This window comes from Petromyzon marinus, chromosome 55 (genome assembly GCF_048934315.1).
Source record: "Petromyzon marinus isolate PM22_M1 ecotype Great Lakes invasive population chromosome 55, UKy_Petmar_22M1.pri1.0, whole genome shotgun sequence".
Classification (NCBI taxonomy): Eukaryota; Metazoa; Chordata; class Hyperoartia; order Petromyzontiformes; family Petromyzontidae; genus Petromyzon; species Petromyzon marinus.
Window position 1 is genome coordinate 1,801,740 of NC_133721.1, and position 16,183 is coordinate 1,817,922.

Sequence of the window (16,183 nt, forward strand, 5' to 3'; positions counted from 1 at the left end):
ATCTGTGTTAGTTCCCCCCTACTTGTGTGTATGTATATACATCTGGGGTTATGTGTTTCCTCTCTCTCGTAAATTTAGCTCTTCTGTACCTGATCATGGCTGCTTGTGTTGCAACCGAAACGTCGTACGCTATTATGTTATTTTATTATTTCTTATTTATACGTGACTTTACCGAAAAAAAACAAAGAGTAATTCCTGCAGTCACGAAAGCTTTGAATCAAGTCTGTAGTGCCTCTTGTTAAACAGTGCTTCAGTTAAACAGGAACATTAATAAATCCAGCAGGCATGACTTGAAAAGTAACACATTTACATTTTGGGTGGCACTCCAAATCGTCCGGTAAATCGTGTCGCCAATTATAATTTCTGCGTTTATCTGCGCGTGTCTGTGTACCCCCAGTGGAGGAATACGTGCGCAGCTTGCTGGACAACCCTGAGTTGATTGACCGTCTGGCACTGGCCTCGGAGCAGGTGAGACTCCGTATGCGTGCATCAGCTCTGCCCCCCCCCTCATATTTATGGTGTGGGCCTGCACCCTTGTCCGACCCCTCACTTCCGCGTTGCATCCAGCTGCCTCACTGAAGAAAGGGACACTTGCCTTGCGCTGAGTACGACGTTTCGCTGGTTGTAATCGCCAGGGAAACGATATACTCGATTTGTAAGTGTTGTGGGTTTACTCTCCAATACACTGGCGTGCTGCAGTAGTAACTAATTGACGCGTTTTGTTTTACGTAACAAACCTTACTAATTGGCTGTACCGGGTTAACTACACACATTTACGCGCTCTTACCCAATAAACCTTTATTATGGATAATATTGGTCGCGATAGAATACGTGTTAAACAGCTCCCTTTTAGAACGTCTCATCCTCACGAGCAATGGTCAATCAATCAAATAAATCCTAGATTAATGACGTGGCATATTTAGCAAAAAGCAGAGACGGAAGGGTGAAACTCTAGAGGTAGCTCTATGATATCCGCTTTTGTGGAACGTTCTCTTACACGGATGGCCGTACTGATCTGAGATAAATCAGACTGGATCCTTCGTCTCGTTACGTGATGGCGGTTGCAAAATTGTTGTTGACGCGTGCATGTGCCGTGCGTGTGCTGTGTACGTGTGCAGGATGTGGTGGAGTCCCGGGTAATCTTCCCCGAACATCTCCCGCTGTCCCAGCTGCAGCAAGGTGTGCGCTCCGGCCGGTTTGTCCAGGGAACCTTCCTTGCGAGTCGTGAGAATTACCTGGAGGGGACTCTGAGGGTGCGAGGGGACGGTGACAGTGATAAAGAGGTACATGTTTCACAAGCCTGCATCTGGAAGGAACAATGCTGTTCGATCGTATCTGTGTGAGTTTTAAAAACAAATTTATAATGAAACAGTGGCATAGCGTTCTTGGCATGAGCAGTAGCTCTTAACCTTTACTGCAAGGCTGCAGTAAAGGTTAAGAGCTACTGGGCTAAAATATTTGTATTTTGAACGTCTTTTGCACCCTACGTAGGTGTCGTAGCCTGGCTCCTGCCCCCCCCCGGCCTGTGGGTCCTGGTGCAGTTGCACTGCCTGCACACTCGATAGCTACGCCACCACAACTACAGTATATACGTTAATTGTGACTACTTTAACAATAAGGGTTTTCCATTTTTTTCTGGCAACAAAACTGAAACCTTTTACAAGGAATCATGTGTGCATTAACCACAATACTTGTGGTCAAAATGCAAACAAAAAACACACTATGATAATATATGCATTGTCCTTGAGACTGATTGGTCCACACCAGGGACGGCTTTCTTTTGAGCCTCGACCCAATTGGTGCGAGACCAGAGGACGCCAAAAGGCGTACGCATATATTGCAAATATTATCAGTGTGTTTTTGTTTGCATTTTCACCACAAGTATCGTGGTTAATGCACACGTGATTCCTTGTAAAAGGTTTCAGTTTTGTTGCCAGAAAAAAGGGGAAAAACCCTATTATATTTTGGTACTGGCAAAGGAGGTCTAATGATGGTTGTGACTACTTTGTTAACAAAATGAATGGTCTATTTCCACCTCCAAAATGTAACATTAAATAACAATTAGGTACATTGGCCCTTTGTTGGAAAAAAAACCCAGTCCAGAAATTGCCCTGCTTGAACATATGTTACTGAAAAACATTGGTTTCAGAAGATTCATGGGTTCATAGTCCTACATTTTAAATTGTTTATTCGTGGTATTAAAACTCTTGTACAGTAAAACCTTGGATTGCGAGCATAATTCGTTCCGGAAACGTGTTTGTAATCGAAAGCACTCGTATATCAAAGCACTCGTATATCAGTTGTGATCACGTGACGCTCAGCAGTACAAAGCTGCTCGTATTGCAAGACTCTCGCTCGTTTATCAAATTAATATTTATTAAAAATTTTGCTCGTCTTGCAAATCACTCGCAGACCAAGCTACTCGCAATCCAAGGTTTTACTGTATATGCTGCTCTCTAACAACACTTGGCCCAGCGGTCTGTTAAGGCTATACGGGGGATCTTTTTTGTCTGCGTGCAGGTGTTGATCCAGGGGCTGCATCATTTAAACCGCGCGATGCACGACGACATCGTGTGCGTGGAGATGTTCCCCGAGGAGCGCTGGGTTGCCCCCTCCTCGCTGGTCCTGCACGATGAGGGCGTCGCAGGGGACGTTGCAGAAGAGAATGAGGAGGATGTGGTGAGTGGAGCGTCAACACTGCCGAACCAAAATCAAACCCAGACACCTGCACTGTGCGTGTCTCTCTCCCCGTGGTCGCATGGATTTTTCTCCAGGTCCTCCGGCTTTTCTCTCCACAGTTACAATCTGACATGCACTTAGAGTATTTGGCTGCTATCGATTTCAAATGTGATAAGATACTTCATTGAACGATCATTTGTGGCCAGGTCACTTAAAAAGAGCTATATAGCTCTCAGGGTCCTTACCTGGTAAAGTTATTTAGTTTATAGTTTTTAAATAGTTTTAATATAGTTTAAACAAAGAATAACAACAAAGACTCAACCACTTCAAGAGAGACCTTAAACATAATGAACACAACAACAAAATTAAAGAATTATAATTAAAATTAAAGAATTATAGAATATAGAATACAACAACAAAATTAAAGAATTACTCGACGATGGTAGTTATACAAAAATAAAAAGAGATCCCACCATAGCCTCGTCACACAAACCAACAAAATCATTTCTGATTCAACCGCATTAATTGATCAATCTAAACAGTTTTCCTTGAAACCTTCTGCTGCCAGGCCACCAAGATTATACGGCTTACCAAAAATACATAAAGTAGATACACCCCTTCGTCCCATAGTCTCTACTATCGGCTCCCCCACCTACAAACTAGCTCGTTTTTTGTCTGAAATCCTGCGTCCTTTCACTGGAAAGACCACCTCTGCGGTACAAAATTCTACTCACCTGGTATCGACAATCAAGGGTATTTCCCTGTCCCCAGACGACCTGCTTGTCAGTTTTGATGTAGTTTCCTTATTCACCAAGGTTCCTGTACCTGACACCATTGCAATCATTGAAGACTTGGTTCATCAAGGACTAAACACTGAGGTACCCCCCCTGGTGAGACACTGTTTAACCAATACATACTTCACTTGGAATGGAACTTTCTACAAACAAACTGAGGGCACCCCAATGGACTCCCCCCTTTCTCCAGTTATAGCTAACATTTTCATGGAGAAATTTGAGACTGACGCCATCCAGACTGCCACTCTGCGCGTAACCTTATGTAAGAGGTACGTGGATGACACTTTTGTCATCTGGCCACATGGCCGGCCTGCTCTAGACCAATTCTTCGACCACATCAATTCCATACACCCAGCCATCAGATTTACCATGGAAGTCGAAATAGATGGCAAGATACCTTTTTTGGATGTCCTAATTAAAAAGAGACCTGATGGTTCAATGAGCCACTCTGTCTACAGGAAAGCTACCCATACGGATGCTTATCTGAAACCGGATTCCAACCACCATCCATCACAGAAGAATTATCTCATCAAGACTCTGTATCATAGAGCCCAATGCATATCCGACCAGGAACACATAAGCAGTGAACTCAAGCACGTACACCAAGCTCTTAGGGCTAATGGTTACTCCGACTATACAATCCGCAAAGCTATCACTCAAACCACGAAGAAGAACCCTCTTGAGGAGCCTTTCAAAACCATCACTTTACCCTACATTGCGGGGATCACAAAAAAGATCTCCAAAATCTTGAATAAACACAAGATTCAGGTCCGTTTCAACACATTACATAAAATCCGTGATCTGGTTCCGTCTGTAAAAGATGTGATTCCGGACATACAATACCCTGGTGTCTACAAACTAAGTTGCCTCTGTGGTAGTAGTTACATTGGAGAAACCAAACGCCATGTCTCGGACCGCATTCGTGAACACAAAGCAGACCTTAAACACGGTAGGACCAACACCTCGGCCGTGGCAGATCATTGTTATAATTCAGTAGGCTCACATGCCATTGACTTTTCCAAGACAGAGGTTCTTTGTAAGCCATCTGGCTTCCATGAGAGATTCGTTCATGAGGCTATCCACATATACAAGCACAGAGACAATTTCAACCGAGAAGATGGATTCTATCTTAGCAATCATTGGAAAGATTTGATAAACCATTTCAGGTCTTAATTGATTGTTCACGCTTACAGTGGCTTTCAGACAGCATACATTATAAAAAATTTCGTCTCCCCCCTCCTCTTTTCAGAATATAGATGGACTAGTTCTAAATAAACTGCAAAATCGTTGCGCGTGGCGCTAACGTTTTTATAAATAAATAAATGCGCCGTTTAAAAATAAATTTATGCAAACCAACACACCTGAAGATGACCGTTTGAGTTATGGTCGAAACGTCGTGAGAATTTTTTTATTGTTTTATATATATTTTATTATTTTGTTGTTTCTCTTCAACGTGACTTTACCGAAAAAACTAAGAATATAATGAACACCGTGTGACCTGACAACAATCCACATTAGAGATGCTGTTAGCTTGATTTTGCGTTTATTAAATGACTTTACATTACATTACTTCAAAATCAAGTCAGGAGTGCTAATCATTTCGTACTATTTTTGTATGTACGTAGGGGTTATTTGACCATACTTCGGTGCGGGTTGGTGAAGGGGGGGGGGGCATAGATCAGGAGCATAGAAGGACAGGACAACAGTTCATTTTGCTGTACTGCGCTCTGCTGCCTGCCATTTTGGCGCAGAGCCTATACCACCTGTTATGCATATCCAGGCTCAACACGGTGGCGCTTCCACGGTCTGAGCTCCTTTTTAATGTTTATTTTAATTAACTTAATTAGAACTCAAGAGATCAGGACACGTATCATTTGCGAGAGTGACCTGGGTCACAGGGTGGCCTCTATATTGAAAACTAATTTCTTTAGAACTGCTTTTTGTATTTAGATTGTTGTCCTTTCCGCGCACCTCCGATTAGCATGGTTGGCTGTGTACGGTGCGAAATAAGTTCTACATGCATACATACCACAGTGACAAAATGCAAAACATAATAAAGTACAGCAATGAAGTTAATTGAAATTGGCACGAAAACAACTGTGGTTTATGAAAAGTCGACAATATTGCACAAACATAAACAAGTGTTAGATATTAAATCGCATGTAGTGCAAGTTGTCTTGGGCAGATTATTTATAGGCTGATCATTGCACAGTTATACTTATTAAAACGTTACGTAAACATTAAACACATATAGGGTGACTGATGTGCTAAGCAGGTAAGAGAAAATGTCAATCAGTGAAATCATAAAGAATCGAGAGATTAAGCATCAAATTGTGAATTAGATGGGAGGGTAACCTTTGTTGTAGATAATATTGGTCGCAAAAGCTTACGCGGTTTTTTTTTAAACGTGTGGTATCTGATGGGCGTGTTCCGGTTGATTCTATCAATCGCCAGAACTGTTTTAACTTATAAATATTTACGGAGGACTCCTCACTGTGATCTTTTGTCATTTTAACAAAGCGTGAGTCTCATTATTGACATTGATGAGACACAGCATGAAACCACATCCGCAGGTTAAGCGCTATTGTTTTGGATTGCTCCTTCCCCTTCAAGCCAAATTGTATTGTGTTATGCAGTGAGTTGGTTAAAAAAATAGTTATTTCATTATTTCAGTGTGTGAGAGAGACGCTACTGTGGTGAGTGCTCATTTGAGTTTGCGTTGTCATCTCCCGGTGCTATCCCAGCTGCTGCTGCTGTCGTCGCTCTTGCTTAGATTACGCAACACGATGTTTGTCCTTTGTTTTGGTCTCCAGCTGAAAGCCGAAAGTGGGAAGATGCGTCGGCCCACTGGCAAAGTGGTCGGCATCATCAAGCGGAACTCGAGGCCACTGTGCGGCATGCTCATGCCCAGCCCAATCAAGGAGGTGGGCTGATCTGCATGTGTGTGTGTACGTGTGGGGAGCGGTAATGTAGCGGTTAGCGCGCTGCGCTACGAATCCTGGGACCCGAGTTGGATTATATTTATCGCTCATAACCAATAAACAGCGCCAAATGTCTGAACCTGTCTTGGGCCCTTCCCTAGGTCGACTCGGCCATAAATGAGTCTCTGATGTGGCATGTAAACATCAGCGCTGTGGAGACAAAGGCGGTCGGGCATGGTGCTGGCCGTACCCACCCCGTCGTTTGCCGTACCAGCTTGAATAGGTGTGTGCTGACGGCACTTGCCCAAACAGTTTGTTGAATGCCTTACTGGGGGCTCTTTGGGCGTGTTGCAGGCCACCCGCCACCTGTTCACGCCCGCGGACCGCCGCATGCCACGAGTGCGGGTGGAGACAAGACAAGCAGCGTCCCTGCAGGCCCACCGCATCGTGGTGGCCATCGGTGGCTGGCTGCGACACTCCCGCTACCCGAACGTACGACTGCACCGTGACGCCCCGGACGCCGTGACACCTCACCCGTCTGTCCCGTGGTCGGCATCGTCGGGCTCATCCTTCTGTCACTTGACGCGCGGCCACGCGGCTCTGTATGCAATACAGCCGTCGAACCCAAAACACGAACGGTGACACGGTGAATTGGAAGTCAGGGTGGATGAAGTGGCACCACTGTGATATTTTTTTGTTTGAAAGCATGGCAAACTCACCTGTGATTCAACCTAGGTTATTAAGGTGTTGTAAGTTGATAGTCTCAGCCCAGTCACCAATAACTGCACCAAAAACGATATTAAATTTGGTCGTGCACTTCGATTGTTTGATTTCCATCTCTGAGAAAACTACTGCGTTTGACTGCCATGTGATGAACATTACTTTGATTGGCAGAGTGGTTGGAAAAGCACTGCCCCCCTACAATTTGGACTGCATTTCACTTCAATGGATCTTAGAAGTAGCTCTGTTATGTCTGCTCCTGTGGGTCGTCCTTGACCACGAAGGGTTTGTATAGATTGCTTGTCTTGTGCGATACCATTAACACAATGAGAAACAAAATTGGTGAAAAGTTAAATATATTGTTAAGATGTATTCTTTGGGTTGTATCTTTGTTTAAACAGATGTCGGTTAATATTCTACATAATGTACGTTAGGTACAAGGTTGGCATTGTGGTTGTGCTTTTCATACCTATTTGCCACTGCACAACCGAGCGACACCATGGCTGGCACGGTTTAGTAGGCTGCAGGTTGTTTATCCACTGCAAAAGCGAATCCATGCCATGGACGGTCAATGCTTTGAACAAGGCTAGGCACGTGCAGATGACGCTGTGGTGCCACGTCCCCGCGGTGTACTGACTGCCGTCACACAATTAACGTGTCGCTAGCCCCGCCCCTGGCCCTGCTCGACCCCCGGATATATTTGGATGCCTTGTGGGGCCAGCATACTACGGTTTGGTTCTGGTTCGACACGGCAAAAAGCCAGTGGGTGACCACAGACACTTCGAGAGATCTGCACTGTCTGGGTTCCAATGTACCAGTGGAAAAGGGATACCGGTGACGATTGGCCACGTATGTGCATATGCATGTTGAACTTCTTCCGTACCATACGTAGACAACCGTGCTAATCGTCGGTGTGCTTGTGCAGGGCCATTTTGTGCGCTCTCTGGGCGAATGTGGGGATAAGGAGACGGAGACGGAGGTGCTGCTGCTGGAGCACGACGTGCCACACCAGCCCTTCAGCCAGGCCGTACTTGCATGCCTGCCCCCTCCCACGTTCAGCATCACAGCAGAGGTACGCATGAGACGTGTGACGATATGTCAATTCATCGATTGAGTTCAATTCTTACGCCTGCGGTGTGTTGGTGTGTTCGGTCGTGCATGTGAGAATCCTTTACTTCAATGTTCTTTATTACAAGGCCCACGGGCCACTGGTGGCCCCTGGGTGGCCTTTGGTGTGGCCCATGACGTGTGGCCCCCGACGTATAGGCCCCCGACAATAGACAAATGCGAAAACACCCCCCATCATCATCATCGTGCTGTCAAACCGCAATAGTTTCAAGATGTTTGGCCTGCGTAGAATACCTTCTAGAGGGCCTCTCTGGAGCTCTCCCTCCAGTCGAGGTCCTTCCGCTGCACTGGCATGAACGAGAAGCCACGGGGCTCTACGCCTTTACCGCAGACCGTATATAGAAAAGCCGTCGACCTGAAAGAAAGTCGATGGCTCGGACACATCATCGTAAGAAGAGAGGAAATTCACATCGGAGGAATGAAGGCGATGGACTTATGGAAGCACCAGGGCGGAGACCCGAGAGGCAGGCCTCGAGAGATGCGGATCAAAGTGGTGAGCCAGGATATGGAGGACTTTGCAGTAGCCGTGGAGATGGTCCAGTACATAAATGAATGGAGCAAGGGGACTACAGACTTTTTTCCTATAACGCTGTACTTGCGTTCCTGAAGAACACCGAATTGTGGAAAAATCGCATAATAAATAATATAGGGTAAAGCACAGTCCGCGATAACACGTGAGATGCGTACGCAGGCTTAACAAAGACTTCGGGTACGTGAGTAGCATCTAGAAGCATCCAGAAACATCCCGCCTTGTGTGATGCTACACCGAGGCAACCGTACAACCGCTTATTCTGCCTCGCACAACGCAGTTCTGCTCACTCGATCGCCTTTTATCCAATTCGCATCCATGTTATGAAAAAAATGTGTTCCCTAATGCATTCATCGCATTATATCTAATTCACGATATGAAAACACGCAGAGTTATAGGAGAACGGACTGTACTTTCAGAATATTCAGTCGCCTATTGAGAAGATAGAACGCCATTAGAATGAAGTTGGTTTACCCATGTATGGCTCACCCTGTGTTTTGTTTGTTGTAAGGCAGCGTTTCGTTGAACCTGGTGCTGTGTGTGTCCCGTACAAGGACCAGGCTGGCAGGGAGGACCTTCGTGCGTTGTCCATCTGCAGTGTGGATCCTCCAGGCTGCACAGACATCGACGATGCCCTACACTGCAAACCGCTCGACAATGGGAACACCGAGGTATTCATTTGGTGGTGGTAATCGTGGTCACGGTCGCGGTAATTCGTGCCTATTCCTTTCATGGTTTTGTCAATGCTAGCGGAGGTTACAAGGGGAGTTTAAGTGGCACAATGATAAGTGCACTGCACATTCATCCTGTCAAGCTGGTTTAGTTCCAGTCATGGCTAACACCGGTACAGAGTGATATCTAAAAAAAACTGCCCAAGTTCTCCCCTTCACCACCTGCATTGACCATCGTAACAAAGCAAGGTCAAATGACAATCGCAACCCATTACAGCATGGAGAAGCCCTCATCCTGCAGTGGATTGACAAAGGGGTGGACAATATTCCTGTTCTTAGTTTTTTCGGTAAAGTCACGTTGAAGAGAAACAACAAAATAACAAAATATATATAAAACAATAAAAAATTCTCACGACGTTTCGACCATAACTCAAACGGTCATCATCAGGTGTGTCGGTTTGCATAAATTTATTTTGAAAACGGCATATTTATTTATATATATAAAAATAACGTTTGCGTCACGCGCAACGATGGCAGTTTGCCAGGACTAGTCCATCTATTTTTTGAAAAGAGGAGGGGGGAGACGAAATTTGTTTTTATGTATGCTGTCTGAAATGCACTGTAAGCGTGAACAATCAATCAAGAACTGAAATGATTTATCAAATCTTTCCAATGATTGCTAAGATAGAATCCATCTTCTCGGTTGAAATTGTCTCTGTGTTTGTATATGTGGATAGCCTCATGAACGAATCTCTCATGGAAGCCAGATGGCTTACAAAGCCATCTGGCTTCCATAAATCATTTCAGTTCTTGATTGATTGTTCACGCTTACAGTGCCTTTCAGACAGCATACATAAAAACAAATTTCGTCTCCCCCCTCCTCTTTTCAAAAAATAGATGGACTAGTCCTGGCAAACTGCCATCGTTGCGCGTGACGCAAACGTTATTTTTATATATATAAATAAATATGCCGTTTTCAAAATAAATTTATGCAAACCGACACACCTGATGATGACCGTTTGAGTTATGGTCGAAACGTCGTGAGAATTTTTTATTGTTTTATATATATTTTGTTATTTTGTTGTTTCTCTTCAACGTGACTTTACCGAAAAAACTAAGAATATGAATTACTGCAGTCACGAAAGCTTTAAATCAAAATATTCCTGTTATTAAGTTTCCAAACATTGTTGCCTTAGTGCCCGTATTCTTGGTCTCTGCTCGGCTCAGGACTGACTTCAACATGGCTCGGTTCTGGCTTGATCTGCTCCGTTGCCTCCAAAGAAGTATGAGTGGCTCAGCTGTGCCTTGGCTCAGGCTCAGCTCACGGAAATTCTGAGCGTGGCTGGGAGCATGCAGAGATATACGTGGAGGCACAAGGGACACGGAGGCTCAGGGCTGTAACCATGCTTAGAGGCAGCTTGGGGTTTAAGCGTTGCTTTGATGTGGCTTATTGAGAATTAGAATCAGAATATTTATACTGGAGGAATCCAATGAGCTATAAAGCTATTTTTCACATGTCCAGTAGAGGCGGGTAAGAACGTTACAACAGCAAACAGTACAAAAACATAATAGTAGTGCAAAGTACAAGAAAGATCAACAAATAACCCAAACACAAACAAATACAACTAAACCATCCCCATCTTACCAGGAAAAGCCCACTGAGGTATTGATTTATTTTTGATTAGTGACCTGGCCACAACTGAATAGCTCAACAAAGTGGCCCATCATTTGGACATTTATAGCAGCCAAAATAATAGAAATAATCTCAATGCATGTTGCGCGAGAGCCAAGCCTGAGCCAAGCCATGGCTAAGACCCCACTGGCCTAAGTGTCCACGTCACTGGCCGAATGCCTGGTTCACAATGAATGCACCAGGTAGTAATGGGTGTGCATTTCATTTCACATTATTGTGCTTTGGTTGGAGTGGCTATGGTGGAGGTTATGCATGCATGTGGAGTGAGCGACTTCCGCCAGACGTCTAGTAGAAGGCGTCTTATTTATTAAAAGCACACAGGGCGATACACTTCGTAACGCGGCTACACCTAGGCTGTACAAACACGCAGCCCATTTGCGTCCTGCGTAGCTACGCTGGCTGGTTGACGAGCGTAGCGGCGGAGACAGAGCTGCTCTTGCAGAAGAACCAGCCACGTGGTCGGAGACGAAGTGATGACGACCGTAGCGACGCAACCAGGACCCAGACCCCACGCTAACAGCCCCGAAGTTCTGATTCGGTGCTCTTTATATCTGCCTGGAGTGGCCAAGCTCCACCTCTGGCCACGCCCCCTTTCTAGAACCTTCTAGGCCCTTCGGGATGGTTCCCGGAGCTTCTCGACTGACTCCGCCGTTGACCTTTACCCCAGATACGCCCCTTCATAATAAGGCATTATGTAATGCAGCTATAACCTTAATTACCCTTACAGGCCGGCAGGTATCACCCTGTCATTACACATCCATGCATGTGAGGGTGGTGACGGTGTGTTAATGTGTGTTCTAGGTTGGGGTACACATCGCCGATGTGAGCTATTTTATCTGGCCGGGGAATGCCTTGGATGAGGAGGCATCTCTGCGTGGTACCACAGTTTACCTGTGTGAGAAGGTGAGATGTGGATTTCTTCTTGCCACAATATCAAGTGTTTTACGACCCGCCGATTTCATCCTTTCATTCTTAACTTTACGACATGATGTAAAATATTACAATGTAACGATCATCGCGGTACCAGTTTCCCCACAACTTTGTAATTGTATTTGACATTTTCACCACATTTTTTTGCGTGCTTTTCAGTACTTCCCGTATGAATAACGATAACTTAAAAATGAATTAGAATTAAAAAAATGTGCAACAACAATGCTAAATATCTCTCATGATGTTTTAAACGAGGTGATTTTTGTGGATTTCTTATAATATGATGTACCGTGACATGAGCGGCAGGCTATCGGCGCAGTGGTAACACTCGTGCCTTGCAGCAAGGAGACGCTGGGTTTGATTACTCAACTCTTGTGCCTTTTTGCTTGCAGCTTTGTTTGTTCTCCCCCCTGTTGGTGAATGGGTTTCCTCTGGATTCATCAGATTTCCTCTAAATAAAACCCATACAATCTTAACTGGCATTCGCGAAAACATCCCCTTGCTGAACAGTTACCTGCAGGTGACTTAATCATGTGTGGGTTTGCTTGCAAAACACTCGTTGAGTTGGTGCATATGTATTTGCCAGATTGTGTTTATTGACAGAGAAGTTGTTGCGTTTATGTGTTTGTGCGCCTGCAGAGGATTGATATGGTGCCAGAGTTATTGAGCTCAAACCTGTGTTCCTTGAGATCCAACGTCGACCGGTGAGATGCACCAACAACTGTGAACTCGCGAGTGTGCACATTGCAACCCATACTCAGCAGCTAACGTGCGTTGTTGCCAGGTGTACATGTAATCCCATGATGCGTGGCACTGTTTAAGTGTCATTGTACAGATCCACACAAGCATGTGTACATACATAAGCAGCCAAACCAGGATGGCACAATGGTAACACGTGTCTCACAGCAAGAATGGCCTAAGATTGATGCCCGACTTGGTTGCCTTTCCATGTAGATTTTGTATGTTCTCCCCCTATTTAGTATGGGTTGACTCCAGGTTATCAGGTTTCCTCTCATCGCTAACATAAACGTGTTATTACTACTATGATCCTTAACCATGGAAAGCCTCACTGAATCTCATAACTTCGGGAGGGTACTGCAAAGCTTTTGCAGTCGAACAATGGTTGCTACATATATATTCCAGTTGAGTAATTTGTAACAACCCAAACCGGTATTTGGCCAAACATCCCGCTGCTGAAAGAATGACTCGACTACCAAAAACTTGGCAAGACCCTCCTGAAAAAGAGTCTCGAGACTTTGCGAGGCTTTCCTGAGTGAACACCCTGCACCACTCCAATGTCGACGACTCTGCCACTCGACGGTGAATGGCGACGGTGCATGTGCTGTGCGCGTGCAGGCTGGCGTTCTCGTGCATATGGGAGATGACTCCAAAGGCTGAGATTGTGAGCACACGTTTTACCAAGAGCATCATCAATTCCAAGGTGATTCCCCCCCCCCCCCCCCCCCCCACAGACGTTCAGTTTTTGTAAAACTCTCGTTTGCTTTCACGTGTATTGTATCGGTGCCTTGCTATGTTAGTGCAGTTGAGGTTTCCGGATGGCTGAGAGGTCAGAGCGTTGAGCTTGCACCTCTGAGTTCACAAGTGGAGCGAGATGAACCGGGTTCACAAGTGGTAGTATGTATGTTGAACTTCTTTCGCACCGTACGTAGCCAACTGTGCTAATCGGAGGTGCGAGGTAGGACATGAAAGTAGTGAGTTGATGGTCTCTGTCCAGTCAACAATCACTGCACAAAACACAGGTTTGTTTTTTTAGGTTAGATCGTGTAAATATGTAAATGTGTCATTAAACCCACCCCCACCCGACACAGCCAACTAATAAGGGTTGTCACGTAAACAGAACATGCCAATTCGTCACGAGTACAGCACACCGGTGTGTTGTACCAGTGACGAATTGGCCACGTTCTGTTTATGTGACAACCCTTACTAGTCGGCTGTGTCGGGTGGTGGCGGGTTTAACGACACATTTATGTATTTACACAATCTAACCCAAACAACCTGTATTATGGATGATATTGGTCACGAAAGCCTACGTGTTAAACTCACTGCACGAAAGACCACCAAATTACATTGCACTAAATTTGGTTAAATTCCAGCTTTGAGAATTAAAAAAATATATCAATTTTACTTTCTTTGGGTGAGCGTAACCCTCAGTGGTCATCGGGAGCCACGTAGACATCTGTTGAGTTCTGGCTTGGGCTTGGATCAGGCGTGGGCATTGTGTAATTGCGAGGACCCCATGGTTCACCCGTGGTGTGTTCATCGTATCCCCGCAGGCGTCTCTGACGTACACAGAGGCTCAGCTAATGATGGACGACGCCGGGCGGAAGGATCCGGTCACCAGCAGCTTGCGTGGCCTCAACTCCCTGGCCAAGATCCTCAAGCAGAGGTGCATTCAAAACGGGTAACTCATTGTCAAGATCCTCATCCCCTCCACTGCCACTGGAGCGATGAGCCGTATTAATGTGTGCACCGCATTTAGTCGATCGGCAGGTCGCCTGTGGCGCGGTAAAGTGTGGTTACTCCCGTGTCTTCTAAGACATCCGGCCAGCGTGGAAGAGTAGGCTAAAATACATTGAGAGGGACTGTAAAAGGGTGTATCCCTAGAGGGGCCGCCTCTTATGGGAGCCCCCTTCTTCCAGCAGTGGCTTGAGCAAGCAATTGGCAAGGCTGCACCTGTTGCTTTTTTGACCCCATGATGCATGAGGCTTGGGTGAATATCATGCACAAACAAGTGTTACAGGATTCATACTCTGGTTTTTTTCGGTAAAGTCACGTAGGTAAAACTATAAAATAAAATAACAACTAAATTAAATCACGACGTTTCGGGTGCAACACAAGCGTCCTTCTTCAGGTGGGACAACCACAGCCAGAAACAATTGCTGAAGTGGGCAAAAAAGGGCTGTTGTAACAAGAGGCTATATAGGTAAGAGAGTGGGGGGGAGCAAGGGGGGAGAGATAGAGATGGGGGGTGTGGGGTAGGGGAAGTGGGGTGCTGCTAGAGGGATTAAAGGGGCGAGCACGGCAAAATGCCGGGGGGGGGGGGAAGTGAGTGGGGCTGGGAGTGGGAGGCTGAAGAAGCTGGAGATGCGGAAATGAAGGCAACAATAAAGAAGTTAAGGTTTTACCTGGTTAATAACATCCTTCTAGATTGGAGTGTTACAGGCTGCTGTGGGGCTACATTGTGGGCAATAGAGGACAATGCAGTGACATAAATTGTTTTACTCTTCTTAATGCTCCCATGTCTGTGCTCCCCCACCTTTGCCAACGCGTACTGACCACCACGGTTAAGTACGGTAAAACCACCCCACGACCCGTATGACATGGGGCGGCCCTCATCCAGCAGTGGATTGACTTAACGAGCTGTGCATGTTCAACTCAAATATCTGAGTTTGTGAAGTGTCTTATATTAAGATTCTGTGTTGTTTTGGCTGGACATGATAATCGCTCATGTCCCTTCTCCACCCGTAGGGCATTGACTCTGGCATCCCCTGAGGTCCGATTCCACATGGACAGCGAAACCCACGACCCGATCGACCTGCAGACCAAGGAACTCAAGTGAGTCTCGTCAACAAGACACCTCCCATGACTGCGATCCGACTGTTGTGCAGATCTCTCTATCAGAATCAAAATATATATTTCTACTGGAAGAATCCGATGAGCTATAAAGCTCTTTTTTCACAGATGTCCAGTTGGGGCAGGTCACAACGTTACAACAACAAACAATACAAGCACACGTTAGGATTGCAAAGTATTGGAAAGGTAAACAAATAACTTAAACAAATATACAAATAAAACTAAACTATTTTTATCTTACCAAGTAAAACCCTGACCACAAATGATAGCTGAACAAAGTGGCTTATCACGTGGGAAATTTATTATCAGCAAAATAATCTAAGATAAAGAATCTTGACCCTTGTGGTTGATGTGTTGTGGTGGCGGAAACTGGTGCGTGTACACAGGGAGACCAACTCGATGGTGGAGGAGTTCATGTTGCTCGCCAACATCTCCGTGGCGGAGCGCATCGTAGGCGAATTCCCCGAGTGTGCGCTGCTCCGACGCCACCCGGCGCCTCCGCCTTCCAACTACGACATCTTGGT

The 16,183-nt window shown here is 45.5% G+C and overlaps 1 pseudogene; it reads left to right on the forward strand.

The window, feature by feature from the left end:
- The first annotated feature begins 2,501 nt into the window (after positions 1 to 2,501).
- Positions 2,502 to 6,406, forward strand: LOC142905589 (exosome complex exonuclease RRP44 pseudogene; annotated as a pseudogene).
- Positions 6,407 to 16,183: the final 9,777 nt, after the last annotated feature.